The following is a 14,453-nucleotide window of genomic DNA, read 5'->3' as shown; positions in this document are numbered from 1 at the left end:
GAATGCAGAAATTACACAAGATGAAATTGCTAGAGTAATTAAAGGGTTAAAACAAGCCAAAGCACCGGGCCCAGATGGGTTTACAGGGGAATTCTATAAAACTTATGTGAATGTGTTGTTGCCGTATTTGGGGAAATTTTTTAATAATATATTGTTAAATCGTGATATCCCGCAGACATGGAAGCTTTCAGAAATTGTTACCATTCCGAAGATGGGTCGAGATTTAAGAGAGCCTGGGTCTTACCGTCCGATCAGTTTGGCAAATCAGGATTATAAAATATTTATGAAAGTATTGGCAAATAGATTAGAAAATATTTTACCAAAAATAATTGAAGAGGATCAATATGGATTCGTGAAGGGAAGGAAAATAAGTGAACCAATTAGAAATGTAATGAATGTGATGCACCATGCTACCGCTACTAAAAGGAAATTGGGAATTTTGAAATTAGATGTTTATAAAGCATTTGATAAAGTTAACCATAGCTATTTATATAAATTATGTAACGAACTAAATATGGGGGGGGGGGGAATTTTGTGAAACTATAAAAGAGATTTATAGAGGAAATGAAGCATATATAAGAGTGAATGGACAAAGAACGCAGAGTATTAAAATATTAAACGGCACCAAGCAGGGATGCCCTTTATCTCCAAAATTATTCGTAATAGCAATAGAGATCTTAGCTAATAAGATAAGACAAGATAACACTTGGTCAGGATATAGAATAGGGGAATTAGAAATGAAAATAAATTTATTTGCAGATGATGCAATTATATAGACCCAGACCCCGATGGAGATGATTAAAGGTATAATAAATATTTTACAAGAGTTTAAGCAGGAATCAGGACTGTCGGTTAATATGGAAAAATCAGAGATTATGTGTTTAAATATAGATCCAAGAGAACAGATAGAAATTAGGAAAGAATCAGGGTTGAAATTAGGACTTAAAAAAATAAAATATTTGGGAATTTGGTTATTGAAAAACCCATCGAAAATTGAAGAGATTAATTATAGATTAATATGGAGGAAAATGTTGAAACAGATGAAGAGCTGGAAAGATAAAAAGCTAAGGAGACTCTCTAAAATAAGAGCTTTAAAAATGATGATAGCTCCCAAGATGATGTACCTATTTCAGGTGCTGTCCGGGTGGCTATCAGTATGTAAGGTTAAAGAGTGGGACAAAAAACTAAATTATTGGATTGAAGAAGAAAAGAGACCAAGAATAAGAAAAAAGTGGTTAATTGCGAATGGAAAAGAGGGGGGATGGGGAGTTCCATGTTTGGAGCTGTATAGGGAAGCTTTTCAAATGGAAAGATTAATGGAGTTGCAATTAGGTGAAAATAAATGGGTGAAATTGGAAAAACAGATAAATGGGATGAACAATAGAGAATTAATTTTTAGAAAGTGGAATAGGAGTGACATAGGTAAATTAATAGGCCCAATGAAAGGGACCATGGAAATTTGGAAAAAATGGCAGGGAAAAATAGGAGTATATAAATCTAAACTGTCATCGCTTTATGTAATAAATAGAGAAAATGAAACTAACTTAAATAGGGTTATAGGAGAGTTGAAGGGAAGAGGGATAACTAAGATAGAACAGTTATACGAGAAAGATGGCAGGCCAAGTAGAAATTTATTTATTTATTTTTTATTTATTATTTGGATTTGCATGCCGCCCCTCTCCGAAGACTCGGGGCGGCTCACAACACGTGGTACAAATCATAAATAATCTGGCAAATTTAAAATATTTAAAGATTTGAAACCCCATATACTACAGACACACACACAAGCATACCATATATAAATTAAACATGCCCAGGGGGAGATGTTTCAGTTCCCCCATGCCTGATGGCAAAGGTGGGTTTTAAGGAGTTTACGGAAGGCAGGAAGAGTAGGGGCAGTTCTAATCTCCGGGGGGAGTTGGTTCTAGAGGGCCGGTGCCGCCACAGAGAAGGCTCTTCCCCTGGGGCCCGCCAACCGACATTGTTTAGTTGACGGGACCCGGAGAAGGCTCACTCTGTGGGACCTAATCGGTCGCTGGGATTCGTGCGGCAGGAGGCGGTCTCGGAGATATTCTGGTCCAGTGCCATGAAGGGCTTTAAAGGTCATAACCAACACTTTGAATTGTGACCAGAAACTGATCGGCAACCAATGCAGACTACGGAGTGCTGGTGAAACATGGGCATACCTAGGTAAGCCCATGACTGCTCTCGCAGCTGCATTCTGCACGATCTGAAGTTTCCGAACACTTTTCAAAGGTAGCCCCATGTAGAGAGCATTACAGTAGTCGAACCTCGAGGTGATGAGGGCATGAGTGATTGTGAGCAATGAGTCCCGGTCCAAATAGGGCCGCAACTGATGCACCATGCGAACCTGGGCAAACGCCCCCCTCGCCACAGCTGAGAGATGGTTTTCTAATGTGAGGTGTGGATCAAGGAGGACGCCCAAGTTGCGGACCCTCTCTGAGGGGGTCAATAATTCCCCCCCAGGGTAATGGATGGACAGATGGGATTGTCCTTGGGAGGCAAAACCCACAGCCACTCCGTCTTATCCGGGTTGAGCTTGAGTCTGTTGACACCCATCCAGGCCCCAACAGCCTCCAGGCACCAGCACATCACTTCCACTGCTTCGTTGACTGGGCATGGGGTGGAGATGTAAAGCTGGGTATCATCCGCATATTGATGATACCTCACCCCATGTCCTTGGATGATCTCACCCAGCGGTTTCATGTAGATGTTAAATAGCAGGGGGGAGAGGACCAACCCCTGAGGCACCCCACAAGGGAGAGACCTAGGAGCCGACCTCTGACCCCCCCACTGAAGGTGGGGGGGTGGGAAGGTGGCTACAAATAAATGCAATATGTAAATATCTAAATGAAAGGGAGAATAAAGAAGTATTATGGAGGGAGGAGATGGGTTAGAGAAAATAATAAGAGAAAAAATGAGGGGATAAAGGTGCAAGCAACTAGTATATACAAATTGCTAGTGCAGTCAGACGGGGACACGATCGATGGATTGACTAAATGGTGGCAAAATGAGATGTTAGTAGAGGTACAAGAAATGGAAAATATAGTAGAAGATATAAGGAAAATTAAAAATACAAGAATCAGGTAAATGAGAAGGAAAATATTACATAAGTGGTATTTCACTCCCGTTCAATTCGCACATTTTCAGCAGAATGTCAGGGGGAATTGTTGGCATGGTTGTCAAGATAAAGGAGTGTTTATGCATATGTTTTGGGAATGCCCGATAATGCAGGAATTTTGGCAAAAAGTGAAAGAGGATATCAATAGAATGTTAAATATACAATGGACAATCACTAAGTAAATGGCAGTACTAGTAAAAAGTAATGCGATGGGAGAATTTAGAGAAATAAAAAAAGCAGCAATAGAAAGTGCTCAGGCAGTAATAATTCTGGGTTGGAAGGATGCGACAAAATGGACAATGCAAAATTGGTATAGGTATATGGTGGATCATATTCAATTTGAAATTATGGAAAAAAGGATAAATTTGGATAATGAAACTGAGTTGGGACAGCTGATGGGACGGTGGGACAAGGTAAGACGATATATGACGAGCAGAATCCGAGATCAAACTATAAGAAATAAATTGGAGTCACTCTATAATATGTAAACAGATATATTGCTCTTGGGTTAAGTGGATTATACAAGAAATACCCACAATTTGGTGGTGGGGAATGTGTGTATGTCGGCGTGGTGGGCACAATTCACTATGCACTGTTTTATGTTGTGTGATGTTAAATTGTTAAAAATCAATAAAAAATATATATATATATTTTAAAAAGGAAAGACTTAATGAACTCAATCTGTCTAGTCTGGAGGACAGAAGGGAAAGGGGGACATGATCGAAACATTTAAATATGTTAAAGGGTTAAATAGGGTTCAGGAGGGAAGTGTTTTTAATAGGAAAGTGAACTCAAGAACAAGGGGACACAATCTGAAGTTAGTTGGGGGAAAGATCAAAGGCAACATGAGAAAATATTATTTTACTGAAAGAGTAGTAGATCCTTGGAAAAAACTTCCAGCAGAGGTGGTTGGTAAATCCACAGTAACTGAATTTAAACATGCCTGGGATAAACATATATCCATCCTAAGATAAAATACAGGAAATAGTATAATGGGCAGACTAGATGGACCATGACGTCTTTTTCTGCCGTCAGTCTTCTATGTTTCTATCATTGATTTCTTTGACTATGTCACAAAGGTGTTGGATGAAGGTGGTGCCATGGATATATATATGATGTGAATGATGAGGCAGCAGCCATCACGATCACCGGAACATAGAAACTTTAATAAAACCACTTAGCTTTCGTTAGCGTGCTAACGAAACCCGAATATACCAAGACCGTCATACCTGTACCCGTGAAAATCTACGAAAACAAATATCTTACCTCTACGGGGAGGATACCTTCTTGCTGACCAGGACCTACGAGAAACTCGAGGTCCAAAGAGCTACCATCCTATGTGACCTCAAATTTCTACGCAACTGCCGAGACATAAACTTGATCCCCAAATGCTGCCAACTAAAATTCCATTCTAACACCCCATCCACTGAACGGATCCTGAAAAGAACTGAATTAGCCCTAATCAGAAATGAACTCCACAGAAAAAGATTCCTACTAGACCAAACCAACAAAGACCTACTCAGTCTTCACCTCAAACTCAGCAACAGAATCCACCCAATACTCTGGGACAAATCCAAACAACTAGCCCTCTGGAGAGCTGAAACAGAAACCTCCCTCAATACAGACATACACACCAGGAAACTCCACAATTTGGAAAAACACCAGAAGCCCAAACCTTTTCTACAGCAACTCATGAAGAATACAGTACATAATATATCGGACAGGACCCTCACCACAGGAGAAACCAACGTCCTCTCCAAAGGATTCAACTTTGCAGTCGCCCCCAAACGCATCCCCACTGAAAACATCATATGCGGAGTTGAAGCCACCCTAACCAAAATCAACCAAGATGAAGCCAACAAAATCAGACTCGAAGTCACCAATGTCCTCTGCTCCAGCATTCCACCCAGAAGCAACTTACATAAAGATGAACAAAAAACACTCACCAACTTGAGGAAAGACAATAACATAATCATCCTCCCAGCAGACAAAGGCAATGCCACTGTGGTGATGAACACATCTGACTACCAAGACAAGCTATCCAACCTACTCCAAGACCCCGCTTACAAACCTCTAAGCACAGATCCTACCACCTACCTGGAAAAAACCACCAAATCCAAAATAAAAGCTTCTCCCATCAGTGGAGAAATCCAGCAAAGAATCATCCCCAGAGAAAAATCATCCAGATGCCCCAAGCTCTATGGCCTCCCCAAGATACACAAAGAAGGAACACCACTCAGACCCATAGTCAGCTCCATAGGCTCACCCCTACAGAATCTTGCCAAATTTCTCGCCAAACAACTCCAGCCCTATGCAGAATCCATCATGTCAAGATCTAGAGACTCTCTGGATTTGCATGCAAAATAAAGAAGGTTCTGTCATTATTATTGGGGTGATCTATAGGCCTCCAGGGCAATCCGAGGAATATGACAACAAGATGGTGGATGAAATTACCCAAATGGCAGTAAAGGGAGATATTGTGGTTATGGGTGATTTCAACATGCCTGATGTTGACTGGAATATCCCCAGTGCCCTTACATGCAAAAGTAAGAATATAGTAGAGGCCTTTACAGGAGCAGCTCTGGCACAGCTGGTTAAGACACCAACTAGAGGGGAGAATATTCTAGATTGAGTTTTTACGAATGGCAATTGGGTTTCAGAGGTCAAGGTGGGAGAAAATTTAGGTTGCAGTGACCATCTATGTTTGTGGTTTGATGTAAAAACTCATTGTGAGCAATCCTATAATGCAACCAAAGTACTGGATTTCAGAAAAACAAATTTTAATGCAATGGGGGAATATTTAGATAATGAATTAAAGGGGAGGGATAAAATGGCAGGAGCGAGCACCCAGTGGACTGTATTAAAAAAGGCCATCTTAAAAGCCACTGGACTCTATGTAAGACAAATAACTAAAGGTAAAAGGAAGAAGAAACCGCTATGGTTTAGCAATGATGTAAGGGCTATAGTCAATGAAAAAAAGGCTGCCTATAGGAGGTATAAAGAGTCTGTAAGTATAGCTGATAGGGAGGTGTATAAAATGAGACAGAAGGAAGCGAAACAGATAATATATGCTGCTAAAGCCTCAAAAGAGGAAGAAATTGCCAAATCTGTAAATAAGGGGGATAAAACCTTCTTCAGATATATTAGTGATAAGAAGAAGAAAAACTGCGGCATCACGAAGCTTAGTACTGGGAATAAAACATGCATTAATGGGAATAAGGAGATTGCTGACCATTTCAATAGCTACTTCTGTTCAGTTTTAGAAACATAGAAACATAGAAGTCTGACGGCAGAAAAAGACCTCATGGTTCACCTAGTCTGCCCTTATACTATTTCCTGTATTTTATCTTCGGATGGATATATGTTTATCCCAGGCATGTTTAAATTCAGTTACTGTGAATTTACCAACCACCTCTGCTGGAAGTTTGTTCCAAGGATCTACTACTCTTTCAGTGAAATAATATTTTCTCATGTTGCTTTTGATCTTTCCCCCAACTAACTTCAGATTGTGTCCCCTTGTTCTTGTGTTCACTTTCCTATTAAAAACACTTTCCTCCTGGACCTTATTTAACCCTTTAACATATTTAAATGTTTCGATCAACTTCCCCCTTTTCCTTCTGTCCTCCAGACTATACAGATTGAGTTCATTAAGTCTTTCCTGATACATTTTATGCTTAAGACCTTCCACCATTCTTGAAAACACTCTTGTTTTCTCAAAAGACACCTTACAAAATAATACTATAGAGGGATATAGCATTGCTTCCAGCTGTACGGATTCAGCTCCAGTGATCTTAGAAGCCGATGTCTTAGAAGAACTTGAACAATTAAAGATAAATAAGGCAATGGGTCCAGATGGCATCCACCCCAGAGTTCTTAAAGAACTCAGATCTGTCATTGCTACGCCCCTGACTGATTTGTTTAACCAATCGTTGTTAACAGGAGAAGTTCCTGAGGATTGGAGAATGGCCAGTGTTGTGCCTATTCACAAGAAGAGCAGTAGAGAAGAAGCTGGTAACTACAGGCCAGTTAGCTTCACATCAGTTGTAGTTAAAATGATGGAGACTCTACTCAAAAAGAGGATAAATCAGCACCTAAAAAACAATAACTTATTGGACCCAAATCAGCATGGCTTTACTGAAGGCAAATCATGTCAGACTAATCTTATTGATTTCTTTGACTATGTCACAAAGGTGTTGGATGAAGGTGGTGCCGTGGATATTGCCTACCTGGACTTCAGCAAAGCCTTTGATACGGTTCCACATAAAGAGCTGATAGATAAATTAGTGAAGATTGGACTTAATCCCTGGATAGTTCAATGGATTTGCAGCTGGCTGAAGCGTAGACATCAAAGAGTTATTGTTAATGGCGAGTATTCTGAGCAGAGTCAGGTTACAAGCGGTGTGCCACAAGGGTCTGTTCTGGGTCCTATTCTTTTTAATATGTTTGTGAGTGACATAGGGGAAGGTTTGGTAGGGAAGGTTTGCCTATTTGCCGATGACTCTAAAGTGTGCAATAGGGTTGATATTCCTGGAGGCGTCTTTAATATGGTAAATGATTTAGCTTTACTAGATAAATGGTCAAAGCAATGGAAACTGCAGTTTAATGTTTCCAAATGTAAAATAATGCACTTGGGGAAAAGGAATCCTCAATCTGAGTATTGTATTGGCAGTTCTGTGTTAGCAAATACTTCAAAAGAAAAGGATTTAGGGGTAGTGATTTCTGACAGACTCAAAATGGGTGAACAGTGCAGTCAGGCGGTAGGGAAAGCAAGTAGGATGCTTGGCTGCATAGCTAGAGGTATAACAAGCAGGAAGAGGGAGATTATGATCCCGCTATATAGAATGCTGGTAAGACCACATTTGGAATACTGTGTTCAGTTCTGGAGACCTCACCTACAAAAAGATATTGACAAAATTGAACGGGTCCAAAGACGGGCTACAAGAATGGTGGAAGGCCTTAAGCATAAAACGTATCAGGAAAGACTGAATGAACTCAATCTGTATAGTCTGGAGGACAGAAGGAAAAGGGGGGACATGATCGAAACATTTAAATATATTAAAGGGTTAAATAAGGTCCAGGAGGAAAGTGTTTTTAATAGGAAAGTATACACAAGAACAAGGGGACACAATCTGAAGTTAGTTGGGGGAAAGATCAAGAGCAACATGAGAAAATATTATTTTACTGAAAGAGTAGTAGATCCTTGGAACAAACTTCCAGCAGACGTGGTAGATAAATCCACAGTAACTGAATTTAAACATGCCTGGGATAAACATATATCCATCCTAAGATAAAATACAGAAAATAGTATAAGGGCAGACTCGATGGGCCATGAGGTCTTTTTCTGCCATCAGACTTCTATGTTTCTATGTTTCTATCATGTCTCATGTACAAAACTCATTCCACTTCATAGAAATCATAAAGGAACAAAACCTACAACCCAGTGACCTTCTCGTAAGCTTTGATGTCATATCTCTCTTCACCCAAGTGCCTATCAAAGACGCCCTGACAGCCATCCAAAACAAATACAACCCCCCGAAGCACATCTTAGATCTGACCAACCACTGCCTGATGAATACAGTGATCCCCCGGTTATTGCGTTCCCGACCATTGCGAACAGGCTAATATGCGATTTTTCAACCCGGAAGTCAAAACACCATCTGCGCATGCGTGCCCTTTTTTTCTATGGGCACGCATGCGTAGATGGCACCGGGCAAATCAGCTGCTGGGCGGCTTCCCTGGGTCTTCTCCTGACTCCTAAAGCGGGGAAGTTCGCCAGGAGTCAGCGGAGAAGCGGCGCGCCTGTTTTAAAACGATCGAAGCCGGCCTGGGGGATCGGAGACGGCCTGGGGGGGCTTTCCCTTTCAGGGCGGGCGAGCGGCGGGCGCGGCAGCAGCGAGGAGTTTGCGTGGGCGGCGGGGAAACCCCAATCTTCGGCTCCTCGCTGCTGGGAAGTAAAAACACCATCTGCGCATGCGCAGATGGTGTTTTTACTTCCGCAGCGCTACTTCGCGAAAACCCGCTTGTTGCGGGGGGTCCTGGAACGGAACCCTCGCAATGATCGGGGGATCACTGTACATACTTCATCCACAATGGACAAAGATACAAACAGATAGAAGGAGCCCCCATGGGATCACCCCTGTCACCCGTCATTGCAAACTTATACATGGAATATTTTGAAACCAATGCCTTGGACAAATCTGAATACAAACCCAAACTCTGACTCAGATATGTAGATGACACCTTTGTAATTTGGCCACATGGGAAAGAAAAACTGGACAGCTTTCTCACACATCTCAACAGCCTACACCCCAAAATACAATTCACCATGGAAATAGAAACCAACAACAAACTTCCCTTCCTGGATGTCCTAATCTACAAAAAACCCGATGGCTCCCTAGGACACACCGTCCACCAGAAGAAGACACACACCAACCACTACTTGAACGCAAAATCCCACCACCACCCCGCGCAGATCAATTCCGTAGCCAAGACCCTCATTTCCAGACCAAACGCCTAGCCGACAAAGACCACCTTGAACCTGAATTACACAGTCTCACAAATGTATTAATTTCCAATGGATTCCAAAGAGAGGCAATAAACAACTTAATCCAAAAAGAGACACCCCCCAAGAACCAAGACACAGAACAGGACAATGGCATCGCCCTCCTCCCTTACATCAAAGGCACCACAGATAAAATCAGTAAAATTCTCCGCAGAGGGGCAGCATACAAATCTAAGTAATAAATAAATAAATAAATAAATAAATGAATGAATGAATGAATGAATGAATGAATGAATGAATGAATGAATAAATAAATAAATAAATAAATAAATAAATAAACACAACATCAAGACAGCCTTTGGTACAGATAAAATATAGCCAACATCCTAAGAAACCCGAAAGACAATATCCAACCAGAAAACCAGGGAGTTTATCAAATACCATGTAAAATCTGCCCAGCCACATATATTGGACAAACGAACAGGAGAGTAAATGCACGTGTTGCAGAACATAAGAATGCATTAAAGAAAAAAGAAAAAACCTCCTCCCTTTTCCAACACTTCAAAACTACAGGACATGAAATTGATTTTGACAGTACCAAATTAATTTCCAAAACAGAACACTACAGCAAAAGAATAATAATGGAAGCCATCGAGATAGAAAAACATCCCCAAAATATGAACAAGCGGGATGATACCTCCCGCTTACCAGACATCTGGAAACCAGCCCTCAAACGTATCCCAGCCATAGAAACCAGACTCAGAACACACATTGTAAAGCAATCAAGTAGCCTGCAAGTTCCAACTACTCAGGATATCACGCCTAATCTACAACCATTAACTAATCAGCATACCTCAGCTACATCACGACCCCAATTGTTACCCCACTGACTCACCAGGAAGTTTCTACACAGCAGGCAATTGCTGAGCCATCAAACCACACCCAGCCACCAGTATTTATAGAAGGAAGGCAGCTCAGGTCTCGCAGTGTTTGCCTGAGAACAAGGACAGAAACACCAGCCTGAAGATGACGAGTGGGACCTCGTCGAAACGTCGCCAGAAATTTCCAAATACTACACGGGAAGAAACCCGAATATACCAAGACTGTCATATATATATATATATGTCAAATGTTTTTTATATTATATATATATATATATTGTTCTGTGTTCGGGTTTTGAGTATAATATATAATATATAATATATATTTTAATATATATATAAAATATAGTATTGATTAAACAATTAGTTAATTAATTACTTATCTTAGTTCAATCTATTAATCTATTAGTCTATTAAATCTATTAAAACAGCAGGGAAACAAAGGCAAAAAAGAAAAAAAGACACAGGAGCCTCTACATATGGAGAACAACCAGTCTATGAGAAGTTTATTATTTATTTATTTATTTATTTATTTATTAAATTTGTATGCCGCCCCTCTCCATAGACTCGGAGCGGCTCACAACAGTAATAGAAAAAACAATGTAGAATACAAATCTAATAATTAAAACTAAAACCCCATAATTTAAAAAAACATGCACACAACATACCATACATAAACAATACAGGCCTGGGGAAGTTATATCAGTTCCCTCATGCCTGACAACAGAGGTGGGTTTTAAGGAGTTTACGAAAGGCAAGGAGGGTGGGGGCAGTTCTAATATCAGGGGGGAGCTGGTTCCAGAGGATCGGGGCTGCCACAGAGAAGGCTCTTCCCTGGGACCTTCCAAATGACATTGTTTAGTCACCGGGACCCAGAGAAGGCCAATCCTGTGGGACCCAATCGGTCGCTGGGATTCGTGCGGCAGAAGGCGGTCCCGGAGATATTCTGGTCCGATGCCCTGAAGGGCTTCAAGTTAGGGGGTATTCCAAATCGAGAGGGGGGGAGTTAAAAATTCAGTACTTCATTCTATACCTTAACTTTCTATTAAAAGAAAAGAAAGAAACGATAAGATATAAGATATGATGAGGAAAAAAATCAGTAATTATACTTAAATTGTGTATTCTATGCAGATAATTCCAAAAGAGAAAAAGATTTTAAACTAAGTCCTTCTTCCTTATTTCCTTTATCTTTTAGTCCATAGTCTTTATTTAGTCCATCAGCATCACGTTTGTTTTAAATCCATAAAGAAAGAATCCAAGAGTCTTAACATCAGTCCACACACAAAAAAGGAAAAAAGAAAATTTATCTTCAATTAGAATCCAAATTGGAATTCCTGTCCATTTTTATGTAGGTCCATTTTTATGTAAGTTCTTCCAAGGAAATAGATCAAATAATCTGTAATAGGTAATGTAATTTAATCCATACGCTGTCCAATCTCTTTCAAAATAGTCCCTCCTATAAATTTATCCAAGCTTTGAATATCAATTTTATAAAGTGCAATTTAATTTATTCCATCAAGATTCAATCAAAATTTTTCAATGTCCAATCTTCTGATATTTTAATCCCTTTATATATATTTTTTTCCTTTAAAAAAAAACAATCTTCAAAAACCGGAAATCATTAAGCACTCGATATTTTCTGTTAATTTATTTTTCCCGTTTTTTCCTTTTATTTACATTTTCATCCCCTATTTCTTATATAAAAGGCAAATTCTTTTGTTCTTTTCCAGGGATGTAGGAATATTTCTTGTCTGTTAAAGTTCATTTACAAGAAAAAAGTAAATTAAAAAAATAGATCCGGTTTATAACTTTCCCTTTCGCCCAAGGATTTAACTCTTAAGAGAGGACTTTTCTTTGTTCACCTTATTTACTTTCGAGTTCTTTCACTTTTCACTTTTCAAAAATTATAAAATCCAAAATTTTACCTTACTCTGTACTTTTCTTTTCTTTTATTCTTTTCTGTTGATCTTTATTTTCAGTTGACCTCTGTTAAAGTATTTCGTTTCCTCCTTCGTGCTCGAGCCGCTATGGCTGCATCCCAGCTGGGACTGAGACGCGGTTCTTCATCTCTGAAGCTGCGGGGTATTCCTTTCCCTCCGGGGCAGTGGTGTTCTGCCCCTTGGGATCCAGGAGACCCCCTGTTCCAGATCGAGCCCTCCGAGCTCGATCGGATCGCAAAACAGCGACCTTCAGTGAGAAAAAACGAGAGATGGGGAGGGAGCTCTATCCCCAATCTCCCATCGCGGCTCTATCGCCACCCGGAAGTCTTATATGGTATATCTTTCAAAGATCCTGGAGCACCATGGAATTACCAAAGGACTGGAAAACAGCTGGTATAGTTCCCATCTTCAAAAAAGGAAAGAGAATAGTTCCAGGAAACTACAGACCTATCAGCCTGACCTCAATACCAGGGGAAATTCTGGAAAAGATAATCAAGCAACAAATCAGCAACACCTATGTCAGATTTAGTAGATAAATTATAGCCCGCGTGGACTACAATAAATCAAATCTGAGAATCAAACGAAGTTACTTTTATTAAGAAAATAACAAAATATATCTATTGCCTCTCAGAGGCATCTTCTCTGTGTGCTACATCTTTGAAGACAAAAGAAAGAAGATGGAGTTTTTGGAGAAGAAAGGAAATGATGCCTGTATGACAGGCAGGATTTTACATCATAATGGGTGGAGCTAACAAACATACACTCTGTTGACTATTTAATTACTAAATGTCTCTGAATGTCTCAGAGCAATACACAGCGTGACAACCTAGAAGCAAACAAAGTAATAACCAAAAGCCAACATGGGTTTGTCAAAAATATACCATGCCAGACTAATCTTATTGCATTCTTTGACAAAGTCTACAAACTGTAACAGAGGGAGTCCTTCTCTGGACCAGATCAGACTGAAAACTCTTTAGCCTCTCTAGATTGAAATGCTTATGGGATTTCCTCTTCGCTGACGATGCTGCCACTACTGCTCATTCTGCTGAAGACATTCAATGACTCATTGACTGTTTCAGCAAGGCCTGCCAGATTTTGGATTAACCACAAGCCTGAAAAAATGCAAGTCATGGGTCAGGATGAGGATTAACCTCCCCATATTGCAATCTTTGCACAAGAATTGGAGGTCATCCATAACTTTGTGTATCTAACAAAATGAAATTCAATAATGAAAAAAGTAAGGTTTTACATTTAGGCAACATAAACAAAATGCACAGGTACAGTATGGGTTGTACATTGCCCAACAGTAGTAACTGTGAGAGGGATCTTGGAGTCCTAGTGGACAACCATTTAAATAGGAGCCAGCCATGTACAGTTGCTGCCAAAAAAGCCAACACAGTTCTAGGCTGCATCAACAGATGGAGAGAATCAAGACCACACAAAGGGTTAATACCACTTTACAAGGCCACACTTGGAATACGGCGTTCAGTTTTGGTCGCCACAATGCAAAAAGGTTGTTGAGACTCTAGAAAAAGTGCAGAGAACAGTGACAAAGATAATAAGGGGACTAGAGACTAAACCATATGAAGAAAGGTTGCAAGAAGTGGGCATGGCTAGTTTAATGAAAAGGACCAGGGGAGATATAATAGCATGTCTCGAATAGCTCCAATAGCTCCAATAGCTCCAATAGCTCCCATATCTCAGGGGCTGCCCCAAAGAAGAGGCAGTCAAACTATTTTCCAAAGCACCTGAGGGTAAAACAAGAAGCAATGGGTGGATATTAAACAAGGAGAGAAGGAACCAGGAATTAAGGAGAAATTTCATGACAGTGAGAACAATTAATCAGTGGAACAGCTTGCCTCCACAAGTTGTGAATGCTCCAACACTGGAATCTTTTAAGATGATGGGTAACCATCTGTCTGAAGTAGTGTAGCCTTTGCTGCCTAAGGAAGGGGTTGGACTAGAAGACCTCCGGGGTCCCTTCCGAC

The 14,453-nt window shown here is 40.2% G+C and overlaps 1 protein-coding gene across 1 annotated transcript in view; it reads right to left on the bottom strand.

Annotated features, from left to right (window-relative positions):
• LOC139158146 (vomeronasal type-2 receptor 26-like) overlaps positions 1-14,453 on the bottom strand; it is a 44,628-nt gene that overhangs the window by 25,301 nt on the left and 4,874 nt on the right. The gene's annotated exons all lie outside the window — the stretch shown is intronic.

The sequence above is a fragment of the Erythrolamprus reginae genome, chromosome 1, assembly GCF_031021105.1.
Source record: "Erythrolamprus reginae isolate rEryReg1 chromosome 1, rEryReg1.hap1, whole genome shotgun sequence".
Lineage (NCBI taxonomy): Eukaryota > Metazoa > Chordata > Lepidosauria > Squamata > Dipsadidae > Erythrolamprus > Erythrolamprus reginae.
The sequence above is the reverse complement of the archived record's forward strand: the minus strand, read 5'-3'. Positions and strand labels throughout refer to the sequence as shown.